Raw genomic sequence first — 13,268 nt, 5'->3', positions numbered from 1 at the left:
AAAACAGAACAGTCAGCCTTATGATAATTATGGACTGGAGATTGTAGCTGAAACAAATTTTGATACTAAACATTCAATTTACACGATAAAACACGTACACTAAGAGAATCTAAAACTGAACGTATTACTTTGGTGAATCATGAAATAAATGAGTGATTTGAGGTTCTTCAACAGCGTCGTAAATCTCAGCAGCTAGCCTCCGTTGGAGATCTTGAATGGTTTTGTCACGTAACCCTTCAAATGTACAACCAATCGCAAGACATTCAATGTATTTTATGGTATAAACACCATGCACATTTTTTTGGGGGTCATTCTGTGGAATTTTTTTCAATCTTCTTACATTGAATTATTTTTCATTTTTCTTCCGAACAATAGCAGGGACCATAGCACTCAGGATAGATGGAATTATCTTGACAAATAGCTATAATAGCTCACTCTTTTGCTGACTAGGAGTTTTTCCTTTATTGTAGAATAGACGCGGATAGTTTTTCTTACTGCTAGGAGAAGCCATATCTTACAATGAAAAATAAAAAAAATTGTTACCATGAAATTCTAGTACAAAAACGAGTGTTAGTTGTAATCAAATTATTCATAATTAGAAAAACTCCAAGCTACGATACAGTTGAGATGTGCTTGTTACACTCATTCCCTTACAAGAACCCACCAAGCATCAACTCTATACAAGCAACTATCCAAAAATTCAAATCACGTGGTAACAAACCTTCTTCTCAAATTATTCACGTTTCACATCCAAGAAAATAATATAGCATGTACCTATCATTGAACAATGAATAATCAAGTATGAGACACATATGATTCGTTGTTGTGACAAATATTCTGATCTATAACACTTGACACCAAATCAAAAGCTATCCAAACTCCATGAAAATCTCAGTGTTCCCGAATTCTTTTTTTTTATAAATCGGAGGAGGAAACGAAATACAGATTCAAAGCCATGAAGTGACAGACGTAATTAATTGACGAGTGAAGATGGTGGTTCTCGTCGTCGGAGTGTTTGACAGCGGAGATAACAAGAGGCCCTCCCACCGGCGAAGTCGACACTACTCAGAGGAAGAAGATTAAACCGCCGGCAATTTTGAACTCAACATCTTCGACGAAACAGTGGTTTTGTTTTTCAGAATGTTTTTCTTGTTCATGTCGACGGCAGCGGCTAGGATTTCAATTATTTTTCACTTTTTAATTTTTTATTTACTAAGGAATTAAATGAATAACCACAAAATTGTAGTAAAGAAGAACTATTAGGGTTATTTGGTCTTTAAGTACCTATATTAGATTATATTGATTACACAAAGTTAAACTAGTAACTAAGTAAAAGTTAGAGTTAATCCGAGTAATTTTCTCTTATTTTTACTTTAGAAAAGGATATTTGATTTAACTATACTCTGCATTTACCAAAGCAGACAAGGTTAGAGGCTTAGAGCACCCCTATCCTTTAAGTTTTCATTTTGGGGTTCTAAACCCACAAAAACTGACCACAAAAACTAATATTTTAATATTAATTATAATACAATTAATTAAATTTTCTGTTTTAACTTGAATTAATTATAAAGTGACATTTGTTACAAGAGTATCTAAATGGCATCTTACAAGTTTCAAATGAGTTCTTTTTTTCTCTCCAATATTTTTCTCCAATGTTGATCAAAAAAAATATTCATTGAGATATTTCAACAAGTGTCTTAGACATAAAATAATAATCTAGTTTAGAATTTTAATTAAATTTAATTAGAAAAGTAAAAAAATAAGTTAATTATGTGACGCAAAGTACAAAACTCTTTCATAAGAGATGGGGAGAATTTTCTCTTCAACTCTGTTATTTTTTTTTTCCTTTCTCTTCTTTTGTCTAATTGATTTATCAAATTAACGCTAAGAGACTTTTGTACATACTACCGCTGATGTTGCTTTAGCCTTTATGGATTCGATTTCGACAATTCACGGGAGCAATTTTCAGTCTTTTGTTTTCGGTCTTATTTGAGATTTAATACGTAACGATGCTTTGAAACAGGAGGTTTCGTGGGTCCTATGAAATGAACTTCCATCTACTAACCTTTTTAGTATCATTATTCATTAGTTACTGGATGCCGACTGAATACGTAAATGCTTTCTGACGAGTTTGGTTTGCTCCAAGCTCATCTATACTATTAAAGCAGAATCCCTATTAGGATTCTGCCCTTAGTTTTTCAAGTTAATTACAAAGGAATGCCACTATCTTTCCTTTAAAAAAAATGAATTACGACCATTTATAACTCGGCCAATCAGAAACAAGAGTAAGTTTGACCAATCAAAATATCAGCACCATTTCAGCCCAACAATTTTAGCCAATTTCGTGTGAAGTGTAAACCCAACTTATTAAGCCCATGAACCATTCGTCTATAACGTATGTAAGAAAATTTTACCGATATGCAAATTATATTGGAGTTCACTCCAAATACCCATATCTTTTTTAAAAATTTAATTTATGAAGTTGATAAAATAAAATAAAGTATTTACATTGTACTACTATCACTTTAATAATCCCACAAATATGAATATCGATTTTCAACCAAAGGTGTTACAGTATATTCCGAATTTAACAAATTGTGGATTTCTATATAAAGTTCTGTATAATTTGGTTTTATAATTGTATTGAACTTTTAAACAGCCACTAATTTAATTTCCCTTTGAAACTAATCAATTCCAAGTATATTCTCTAACTCATTCCTTTTTTTTTGCGTATTTGCTTACAATAAATTTAAAACAGAATATATAGAAACAAGAAAAATAAGAATTTACGATTTAACTAAAATCACGGTGCCTAAATAACTAAACTAAAATCACGGTGCTCAATCACTAACAAGATTATACGATTGAAGTAAAATTAACGTGAGGAACACACAGAAAATATCTTGTATTTGAAATTGGTAACTGAATTTGCCTAAAAGTAATTATAAATGATATCGATAATAAAGTTCACACAATCTGGTGAGATGCGATTTAGAGTATCCCCCAAGTTTCTCCTATAACCATAGAACCTCTCCCTTTAACATATAGATATTATAAATAGGCAACGCCCTATTCCTATTCAAACCCACACCGTCAAACAAACTATACCCACACCGTCAAACAAACTATGGCTTCAAACATGCAAATCCAAACGACAAAAGCTTCTACGAAAAAGTTACTGCCATTAAAGACTTGAGGCCTTGGAAAAATACATGGTTTATTCATGTGAAGGTTCTACACTCTTGAAAACAAAACATACAACTATCACGGGAAACCATAAAATTCATCTTGGCTGATGAGAGTGTAAGCTTTTGTTACTCTCTACTTGCTACAACAGAATATATCAAACTAAAAGTCTAAGAACTTTCTGTTTAAATAAATAGTCTTTTTACAATTGTTTAAAGGAACTTATCTTTCACTGTTGTAGTATTATATATCCTTTCCTCGCTTGCAGCCGGAGCAGACAATGAATCCATGTTTCCTACTATTCACCATCAGTTTATGCATTAATCATCTTATACTTTAAAGTTATTGCTCTAGAAAAATATATCTTACCTTTTTTTTATGTTGGTTGTGTGAACATCGACCGGTTATGCTAACTGTTATGTATTGGGCATAAACTGAATGTTCACTCCAAGTTTTGAGATCCAATATTCCTGTTTAGATTTAAATTAATGAGTTAGTTGAAAACGGAAATCACCGATTAAAGAGGACAAAAGGAACTTAAGAAAAGTTTGTAAATAATTAAGAAGCTTACAAAAGTCACAGAACCACCATTGTTCTTGCTCGTGGTTTCCATCTGAAATAAAAAGAAAAATCAGCCGGATTCTTTATTTTTAATTAAGATAACATTCCAAACATAAAACGAATCTTCCTCAATCAAACATGGTATCGTCGATGGTACTGTCAAAAATTAATTTTCTACCCAATAACAAATAATCACAGTTACAAAGAATCATAGGAGAAGATTATACAGTATAAACCAGGTTTCTTCAGATTTATGCAGAATCCCCTTAGTTTTTCAAGTTAATTACAAAGGAATGCCACTATCTTTCCTTTAAAAAAAATGAATTACGACCATTTATAACTCGGCCAATCAGAAACAAGAGTAAGTTTGACCAATCAAAATATCAGCACCATTTCAGCCCAACAATTTTAGCCAATTTCGTGTGAAGTGTAAACCCAACTTATTAAGCCCATGAACCATTCGTCTATAACGTATGTAAGAAAATTTTACCGATATGCAAATTATATTGGAGTTCACTCCAAATACCCATATCTTTTTTAAAAATTTAATTTATGAAGTTGATAAAATAAAATAAAGTATTTACATTGTACTACTATCACTTTAATAATCCCACAAATATGAATATCGATTTTCAACCAAAGGTGTTACAGTATATTCCGAATTTAACAAATTGTGGATTTCTATATAAAGTTCTGTATAATTTGGTTTTATAATTGTATTGAACTTTTAAACAGCCACTAATTTAATTTCCCTTTGAAACTAATCAATTCCAAGTATATTCTCTAACTCATTCCTTTTTTTTTGCGTATTTGCTTACAATAAATTTAAAACAGAATATATAGAAACAAGAAAAATAAGAATTTACGATTTAACTAAAATCACGGTGCCTAAATAACTAAACTAAAATCACGGTGCTCAATCACTAACAAGATTATACGATTGAAGTAAAATTAACGTGAGGAACACACAGAAAATATCTTGTATTTGAAATTGGTAACTGAATTTGCCTAAAAGTAATTATAAATGATATCGATAATAAAGTTCACACAATCTGGTGAGATGCGATTTAGAGTATCCCCCAAGTTTCTCCTATAACCATAGAACCTCTCCCTTTAACATATAGATATTATAAATAGGCAACGCCCTATTCCTATTCAAACCCACACCGTCAAACAAACTATACCCACACCGTCAAACAAACTATGGCTTCAAACATGCAAATCCAAACGACAAAAGCTTCTACGAAAAAGTTACTGCCATTAAAGACTTGAGGCCTTGGAAAAATACATGGTTTATTCATGTGAAGGTTCTACACTCTTGAAAACAAAACATACAACTATCACGGGAAACCATAAAATTCATCTTGGCTGATGAGAGTGTAAGCTTTTGTTACTCTCTACTTGCTACAACAGAATATATCAAACTAAAAGTCTAAGAACTTTCTGTTTAAATAAATAGTCTTTTTACAATTGTTTAAAGGAACTTATCTTTCACTGTTGTAGTATTATATATCCTTTCCTCGCTTGCAGCCGGAGCAGACAATGAATCCATGTTTCCTACTATTCACCATCAGTTTATGCATTAATCATCTTATACTTTAAAGTTATTGCTCTAGAAAAATATATCTTACCTTTTTTTTATGTTGGTTGTGTGAACATCGACCGGTTATGCTAACTGTTATGTATTGGGCATAAACTGAATGTTCACTCCAAGTTTTGAGATCCAATATTCCTGTTTAGATTTAAATTAATGAGTTAGTTGAAAACGGAAATCACCGATTAAAGAGGACAAAAGGAACTTAAGAAAAGTTTGTAAATAATTAAGAAGCTTACAAAAGTCACAGAACCACCATTGTTCTTGCTCGTGGTTTCCATCTGAAATAAAAAGAAAAATCAGCCGGATTCTTTATTTTTAATTAAGATAACATTCCAAACATAAAACGAATCTTCCTCAATCAAACATGGTATCGTCGATGGTACTGTCAAAAATTAATTTTCTACCCAATAACAAATAATCACAGTTACAAAGAATCATAGGAGAAGATTATACAGTATAAACCAGGTTTCTTCAGATTTATGCAGAATCCCCGACGTAAAATGATTGCATGGTAATCGTCTGTTCCCTTTCATAATATTTCAGATCTAAGAACACATTCATCTGCATGTTACGATCTGTCAAAAATCTCGATTACGACTCTGTATTTCAGATCTAACAAAAACAATTAACAGATGAGGGAACGATAGTATACCTTTTGATTTCGAGTTTCTGAGTTGTTATTTACTCAGGCAATAGTCGACTACCTTTGATTTTCACCATGGGAAACGATTTGTCTTCATATCATCTTTCCTCGGTAAAGAGACCGTTTTAGACCTGTCCTTTTTTTTTATTTTTCTTTCCTTTCTGTTCTTTTTTTTCAACACGTAAACGGTCTTTACGACCAAGTACTAAATTGGCCAGCAAAAAAAAAGACCAAGTACTCGACTTGGGTGGGTCAGGTTTACGGAAACATTATTTGAGCCCAGTACGCTGATTAATCTTTTTTCATATGGGATCTTACGTCTGATAATTTCTATTACTTAACATGTATAAACATATTTGAGCCCAATACAATTTTTTTTTCTCTAAAAATTTACATGTTTAAACATATAAAATAACTATTAAATTTTCTTTTTCAAACTAACAATTACTATATAAATAATTTACACATGTCTTTTAAGAACTTCAAATATAAATAAATTGAATACAAATTTTTAAAACTTCTATTATTAGAAATTATCATGTATTTTTTTTTATAAAGAGTGTTATTTTACAATAAACACATGATAAATATTTATAAAATTAAATATTAAATTTAGACTGATAAAAATATATCGTAAGAACATGGTGCAAACCGATGTCAGTTCAGTAAGAATGGTATAAAGTAAGTGAGTAACACACTTTGATTTTGAAATAAACAACCTATATCATCAATATATTATAATAATGAAAATATTTATGTAGTTAGATATTTTTTAAAAATAATATAGTCCCGCGCTTTGAAAAGCGCGGGTCAAAATCTAGTATTAAAATAAATTTATTTGTTTTCTTTGAGTTTGGTTTTTCAAACTTTAGAACAAATCTGCTTTAGTCCATATTCGGCGTTGACTTTTTAGAAACCTTAAGCCAAAACCAGTGCCAAAACTTGTGTCAAACGGAAAAACAAAAAATAATTTCTTTAACTTTTTCGTTGGGAAAATGAAATATAATTTTTTTAAGTTCGAAACCTTTTTAGGAAACATATTAATTTTAAGTTTGCAATCAACTACGTAGTCACTTGAATTGATTGCAAATAGATCTACAATCATATAATTTTCCGGACTGAAATACAACAGGATAACCAATCAAGAAGTTGTATTTTGTTATAATGTATGATTTTTTAAAAATCATTATTTTAATTTTTTTATTAACAGATTTCTCTCTGAATACTACTTCTTCTGTATATGAAAAAATATTTATTATACTGTTTTAAGTTTTTCACACATATTAAAAAGTTAAATACATGCATTTTTATGGTTTTACCAGTAAAGTTTTATCATTCATAGTTTAAGTTTTAATTTATGTTTTAGTTCTGAAAATAAGTACATTAATTATAATGCAAAAAAAATTAATCTTTCAAATATAAAAGCAAAATTTAAGGCATTAAACAATCAAAATTTATAGCAGAAAATTAGCAAAATTTATAACGGGACAGTTTTTTAAAAACAAATTAAAACTGAAAGGGAAAATACAATGCATAGACTATAGTTAAGGAGGGAATAGAAGAGAGGACGTAACGATTTCCCTCGTATATGCAATGAACTTACACTGATCTTCTCCTTAAATCGTATTTTCTGTTTGTAAGATTAGTAAACTGACATCTACTGCTTTCGGTGAGGATGCAATGAACGTGTCAATTCCAGTTGTTGGTGCTTAGAGAACTTTCTATATTTCAAAGATTGGAAAGTTTCATGGAACACGATTAAACCTAACATCAAGACAAGCACCTTCACACGTGTCAGCTATATCTCTGTTTTGATTCCACGTGAGAGCTGAGACAAGAAGGAATAAACATCAACTTAAATTAAGCTTTTGTCAACCAACACACACATACCTTTCTCATCGTGACCCATATCCACTAATAATAGCAATCCCAATTAATTCCAAAGGTTATGAGTCCACTTATGTTGAAAGGTTGTGTCTTTTGAAAAAGAAGTGTAAAGGATTGTGTCTTTTCTAAAAGTTCTATGTTGAAATGTTGTATCTTTTCCAATTAATTTCTAAGGTTGTAAATCCACTTATGTTGAAAGGTTGTGTCTTTTGAAAAAGTAGTGTAAAGGGTTGTGTCTTTTCTAAAAGTTCTATGTTGTAAGGTTGTGTCTTTTCCAATTAATTCATAAAGTTGTGAACTTCAATTATGTTGAAAGGTTGTGTCTTTTGAAAAATATGTGTAGAGAGTTGTGTCTTTTCTAAAAGTTATATGTTGTAAGGTTGTGTCCTTCTAAAAATAGTCTAAAAGTTGTGACTATTCACTAGTATCTTTTAAAAAGTGAGAAGTTGTGAGTATTAGAAGAATGCAACTATTCATATTGAAAGGTTGTGACTATTCAAATAGGCTTTAAAAAATCTATAAATAGTCTCTCCCATGCATTTTTCAAATCAAATTTTCACTAATCTACTAATAATAAAATGGTGAAAAAAATAATGTCAAAATTGCAACTTTTCATCTAAATAAGGTGTCTTTTCATCTCAAAGTGGGATTGTTTTTCTACTAATAATAGCAATCCCAATTAATTTCAAAGGTTGTGAGTCCACTTATGTTGAAAGGTTGTGTCTTTTGAAAAAGAAGTATAAAGGGTTGTGTCTTTTCTAAAAGTTCTATGTTGGAAGGTTGTGTCTTTTCCAATTAATTTCTAAGGTTGTGAATCCACTTATGTTGAAAGGTTGTGTCTTTTGAAAAAGTAGTGTAAAGGGTTGTGTCTTTTCTAAAAGTTCTATGTTGTAAGGTTGTGTCTTTTCCAATTAATTCCTAAGGTTGTGAATTCAATTATGTTGAAAGGTTGTGTCTTTTGAAAAATATGTGTAGAGAGTTGTGTCTTTTCTAAAAGTTATATGTTGTAAGGTTGTGTCCTTCTAAAAATAGTCTAAAAGTTGTGACTATTCACTAGTATCTTTTAAAAAGTGAGAAGTTGTGAGTATTAGAAGAATGCGACTATTCATATTGAAAGGTTGTGACTATTCAAATAGGCTTTAAAAAAATCTATAAATAGTCTCTCCCATGCATTTTTCAAATCAAATTTTCATTAATCTACTAATAATAAAATAGTGAAAAAAATAATGTCAAAGTTGCAACTTTTCATTGATGTTAGGAGTTTTCAAGGCTCCTAAGACAAATGTTATAGTATAAATGATTGTCGAACCAGTTCTGAGGGATATCAAAGCACTGAGAATGCAAATACTCACTTAATCTAAGTGCAACCAATGATTTAGATGGGTTTTAAGCTATGACTAAAACTAAAAAGCAATAACAGAATGATACTTTCTTGACTAAGGAAAAAGAGAACTCATGGGCATAGGGATTAGACCTTGGGTGATCAAGTATCGAACTAAGGATGGAAAATGATCAATCAAACTATCAACCTTAAGCCTAGACACAATTCTAAGCAAGCTCTATGTCTAGATGAATGCTCATTTGCTAACATATCTCAAACATCAAATGTCTTTGGTTGAGTAATATGAAAGCAATCATTACTAACAAGTCTATTAGCTATCTTAGCACCTTTAACAACAAATGTCTTTGGCAAAGTATACTAAAAGCCTAGGAGAGTTGTCTCGGGCATTTCATCGAACACCTTTCGGGTGAGAAATGCCTAAGGATCAACAACTGAGTGGCCAACTCAGAAGATGCATTATGATTACTCTACTAGCAAGGAAATATGAATGATCTACACTAAAACATCCTAGCTCTAACCTAATCACCCTTAATCTCCCTAACCCATGAATTCCAAAGGTGATTACTCACTAATCTCCATGATTCCTCTTAAACCCATATTGGATTTCAGATTAATCATGTAGAGAAATACAGGAAATAAAAGGAACACAGAATTTCAATAACAAAATTGATCAATTCATTCAAAGAGATCCACTTTCCAAAGGTTTTTGGTGGTTTTCTAAAAACAAAAGATGATCTGCCTCCTGGTGGCTTACAGAGTATTAAAACATAGGTTTAGAAAATAAAAACGTGCATAATGAAATGACCAAAATGCCCTTGAAAAATCACAAGTTCGAGCAGAAACAAAACACGGAGCGACCTCAGCCCGTCGCTCCGACAAGTCGCTCCAGGCTTCGGGAGCGACCTCGCTGTGTCGCTGCGAGAGGTCGCTCTGGGCTCGTTCTCGCGTCTCCGGGTGATGAAAACGCGAGCGACTTCTCCCTGTCGCTCTGGTATGGTCGCTCTGAGCTTCGGGAGCGACTTCAGCACGTCGCTCTGGAAGGTCGCTCCGAGGTGTAAATGTGTGTCTCCAGACGTGAAAACGCGAGCGACCTTGTGCAGTCGCTCTGGATGAGTCGCTCCGGGATGTGGTGCACAGCGACCTCATGCCGTCGCTCCGAGAGGTCGCTCCGGCAGTGCTCGTCCAAAGATCACTCTAATCACCTCCTTTTGAGCTCCAAATGCACCCAAATGTCTCCAGAAACTCCATGTGGTACTCAAATACCTGATAGAGACATATGCATGCAAAATGCAACCTAGACATGGCTAAGTCCTAATCTATATGATGAAGATGCACATGAATAATGGATAAAACAATGCAAATATGCAAGATATCAACTCCCCCAAACTTGTTCTTTTACTTGTCCACAAGTGAACTTTCTAGAACTCATAGGGAGAGAGGTTGAAGGAGGGAGCACATAGCCAAAAGAAACACAACTAGCACACTCTCTTATTACACTCTAGCTTCTCTAGGCCTATCTTAACTCTTTTTGTTCTTACACTCATCATCAAGCATCCACACATTCAAATCAACCAACTCTCACATTCATTAAGCACAAAACATCAGGTGAATTCTTGCAAATGGTCAGTTGGTCCAAGTCATTTGGTTGGGTAAGGGAAGGCTTTTATTCAAGTGATTCAAGAGGTTCAAAACATATGATCTTTAAGGTGGTTTACTCTCAAAACAAGTAGCCTTGACATTGCACATAATATATCTAAGAAAGGGACCAACTCATGCATACAATGCTCAATCTCCATTGTTCTATCATTTTCTCAAACATACAAATCACACAATCATTTCCCAATGTCAAACCCAACTCACATCTCTCACCAAAAGATCCTAAGAACTTTAACTCCTTCTCTTTGAAATCTACAAGGGATTTTTTTTTTCACAACCTCAAAACATTTCTTAGCTCCTAACAACTTTGCTAGCCCCCTTTTCTTTTTTTTTCTCTTTTTTTTTTTTTTTTCTCTTTTTTTTTTTTTTTTTTTTTAGGCTGGGGGCCAAGACTTTTCAAAACTTGAGCTAGAGGCTTCTATACTGGTCCCAATAAAACAATTCACTTAAGCACAAAGAGTCTATTCTTTTCCTTTTTCATTTCTCCCAAATCATAATCACAACACTCACCCCCACCTATAGCTAGACAATAGAGTGTCCAATCTAGCAAGAATGAAGATCAAGCATTGTCGTTCCCGATACTCTCAACATTATGCACATGTAAGACTTTCCGAAAAAGGCCTCACTCATCAAACAATGAAAGCTTAAAAGGAGGAAAAGGTTTTGGGAGTGGTCTACCACTAGAGTTTGTCAAAAAAGATTGGTATAAAAGATGTGACAACTCAAGTGTGTATAGCCATGACTCAGTACACAAGGGACCATGAGCAAGAAGCATTAAGTTCGTTCAGTTCAAATAAGGTTGTAGTTGGCTTCAAAGACTGAGTTTCAGCAATCAACAAGTTTCAGGAAGAGTTTTCAAGGCTCGAAACATACAAGTCTTTTTGAGAGGTGCAAAAGCTAGTCAAGTGCAACGTAGTGTTCTTTTCAAGGCATTCAAAATCATTGCTCCCAATGCAAGTGAATGCAACCTATATGCTCTAGACTCTCCTGAAAATGCAAATGATGCAAACTAAATGATTGATTTTTTTTTTTTTATCTATGCAAATAGGTATGCCATGCATGACTCAATGAAACAACATCAAAGCAAACATGATCAAATACTTGGTACCTCCCCCAAACTTGAGTTACACAGTCTCTGTGTCGTCAAGTAGAGAGAGATACCGAAAAGAAGACTAATATGCAAAAATGAAATGGTATATACAAGGGAGTGTGGTGGTTTACCTTCTATGGGGAATGAGTAGAGGGAGATGCTCCCTCCTCGTCGTCCTCAGGTGGTAACTCTTCAAGATGCTCATCAGCAGGAGTGACCATCTCTTCAATGTAGAAGGCTTGCCCGAACACAGTTGGTTTCCTCATTTTCTCCTTGATGTCAAAGTGGAGGATGTTCTCTTTACCCAAATGGAGATCAATCGTGCCTTCCTTCACATTAACAATAGCTCCTGCTGTAGCTAAGAATGGCCTTCCTAGAATCAATGGGTCTTGAGCCTCCTCACCCATCTCAAGCACCACAAAATCTGTAGGTATCTCATACCTTCCAATCTTCACAGGGAGGTCCTCTAAGATGCCCACAGGGTACTTCACTGAACGATCAGCTAACACCAGAGAGAGTCTACACTTCTTGTACTGAGTGAATCCAAGCTTCTTTGCAACAGACAAAGGCATCAAGCTGACACTAGCTCCCAAATCGCAGAGACTTTTCTCAAATACCATAGGTCCAAGAGCACAAGGTAGTGGGAAGCTTCCTGGATCCTCTAATTTCTCTGGAACATCAAGCCTCTGGATGATGGCATTGCACTCATGTGTAAGAATCATCATGCCTTCCATCTCCTTCTTCTTTGCAGCTACAACATCTTTCAGGAAATTGTTGTATTGAGGAATCAACATGAAAGCATCGATGATGGGCATTGCAACCTGAGCTTCACTCATTTGCTTCTCAAACAGAGCTTTGTACTTCTCTAGCAGCTGCTTCTTGAATCTACCAGGGAATGGAAGTTTGGGTTCATAGGGAGGAGGAACAAAAGAACTTTCACTTGCTGGAGTAACAACTTCACCATCCTTTACTGTCTTCTTCTCTTCCCCAACCTTTCCTTTACCTTTGGCTTCCACAATCTTCTCCAAGATCTCGTCATTGATCTTCTCATCAACAATCACCACTTCATCATCTATGTTGATGGCAACCCCCTCACCTAATTTCTCAGCATCCTTGGTGAGGGTTCTAGGAGGTAACTGCTTACCACTCCTAAGGGTGATAGCTTTGGCCTCCTTGGGATTTTGGTCAGACTTTCCAGGTAGAGATCCTTGCTGGCGATTCTGGTGAGTGTTCATGGAAGCAAATTGATTCTCTAAATTCCTGACTGTAGAAGCAAGGTGTGAGAATTTGTTGTTGAGCTCATTGT

At 33.8% G+C, this 13,268-nt stretch overlaps 2 long non-coding RNA genes across 3 annotated transcripts; both read right to left on the bottom strand.

Moving 5' to 3' along the window:
• Positions 1-3,165: 3,165 nt before the first annotated feature.
• LOC125608885 lies at positions 3,166-4,014 on the bottom strand. The gene is made up of 4 exons (XR_007339476.1): positions 3,975-4,014; positions 3,758-3,799; positions 3,556-3,656; positions 3,166-3,484 (listed from the first exon to the last, which is right to left on the bottom strand). It is a non-coding gene; the product is annotated as an uncharacterized LOC125608885 (long non-coding RNA).
• Positions 4,015-4,988: 974 nt separating this feature from the next.
• LOC125608884 lies at positions 4,989-6,195 on the bottom strand. Of its 2 annotated transcripts, none has more exons than XR_007339474.1 (5): positions 5,997-6,195; positions 5,798-5,919; positions 5,581-5,622; positions 5,379-5,479; positions 4,989-5,307 (listed from the first exon to the last, which is right to left on the bottom strand). It is a non-coding gene; the product is annotated as an uncharacterized LOC125608884 (long non-coding RNA). The 2 variants fall into 2 exon arrangements; XR_007339475.1 differs by having other exon boundaries at positions 4,989-5,304.
• Between the last annotated feature and the right edge of the window lie 7,073 nt (positions 6,196-13,268).

This window comes from Brassica napus, chromosome A5 (genome assembly GCF_020379485.1).
Source record: "Brassica napus cultivar Da-Ae chromosome A5, Da-Ae, whole genome shotgun sequence".
Classification (NCBI taxonomy): domain Eukaryota; kingdom Viridiplantae; phylum Streptophyta; class Magnoliopsida; order Brassicales; family Brassicaceae; genus Brassica; species Brassica napus.
This window is presented reverse-complemented; position numbering and strand designations above follow the sequence as displayed.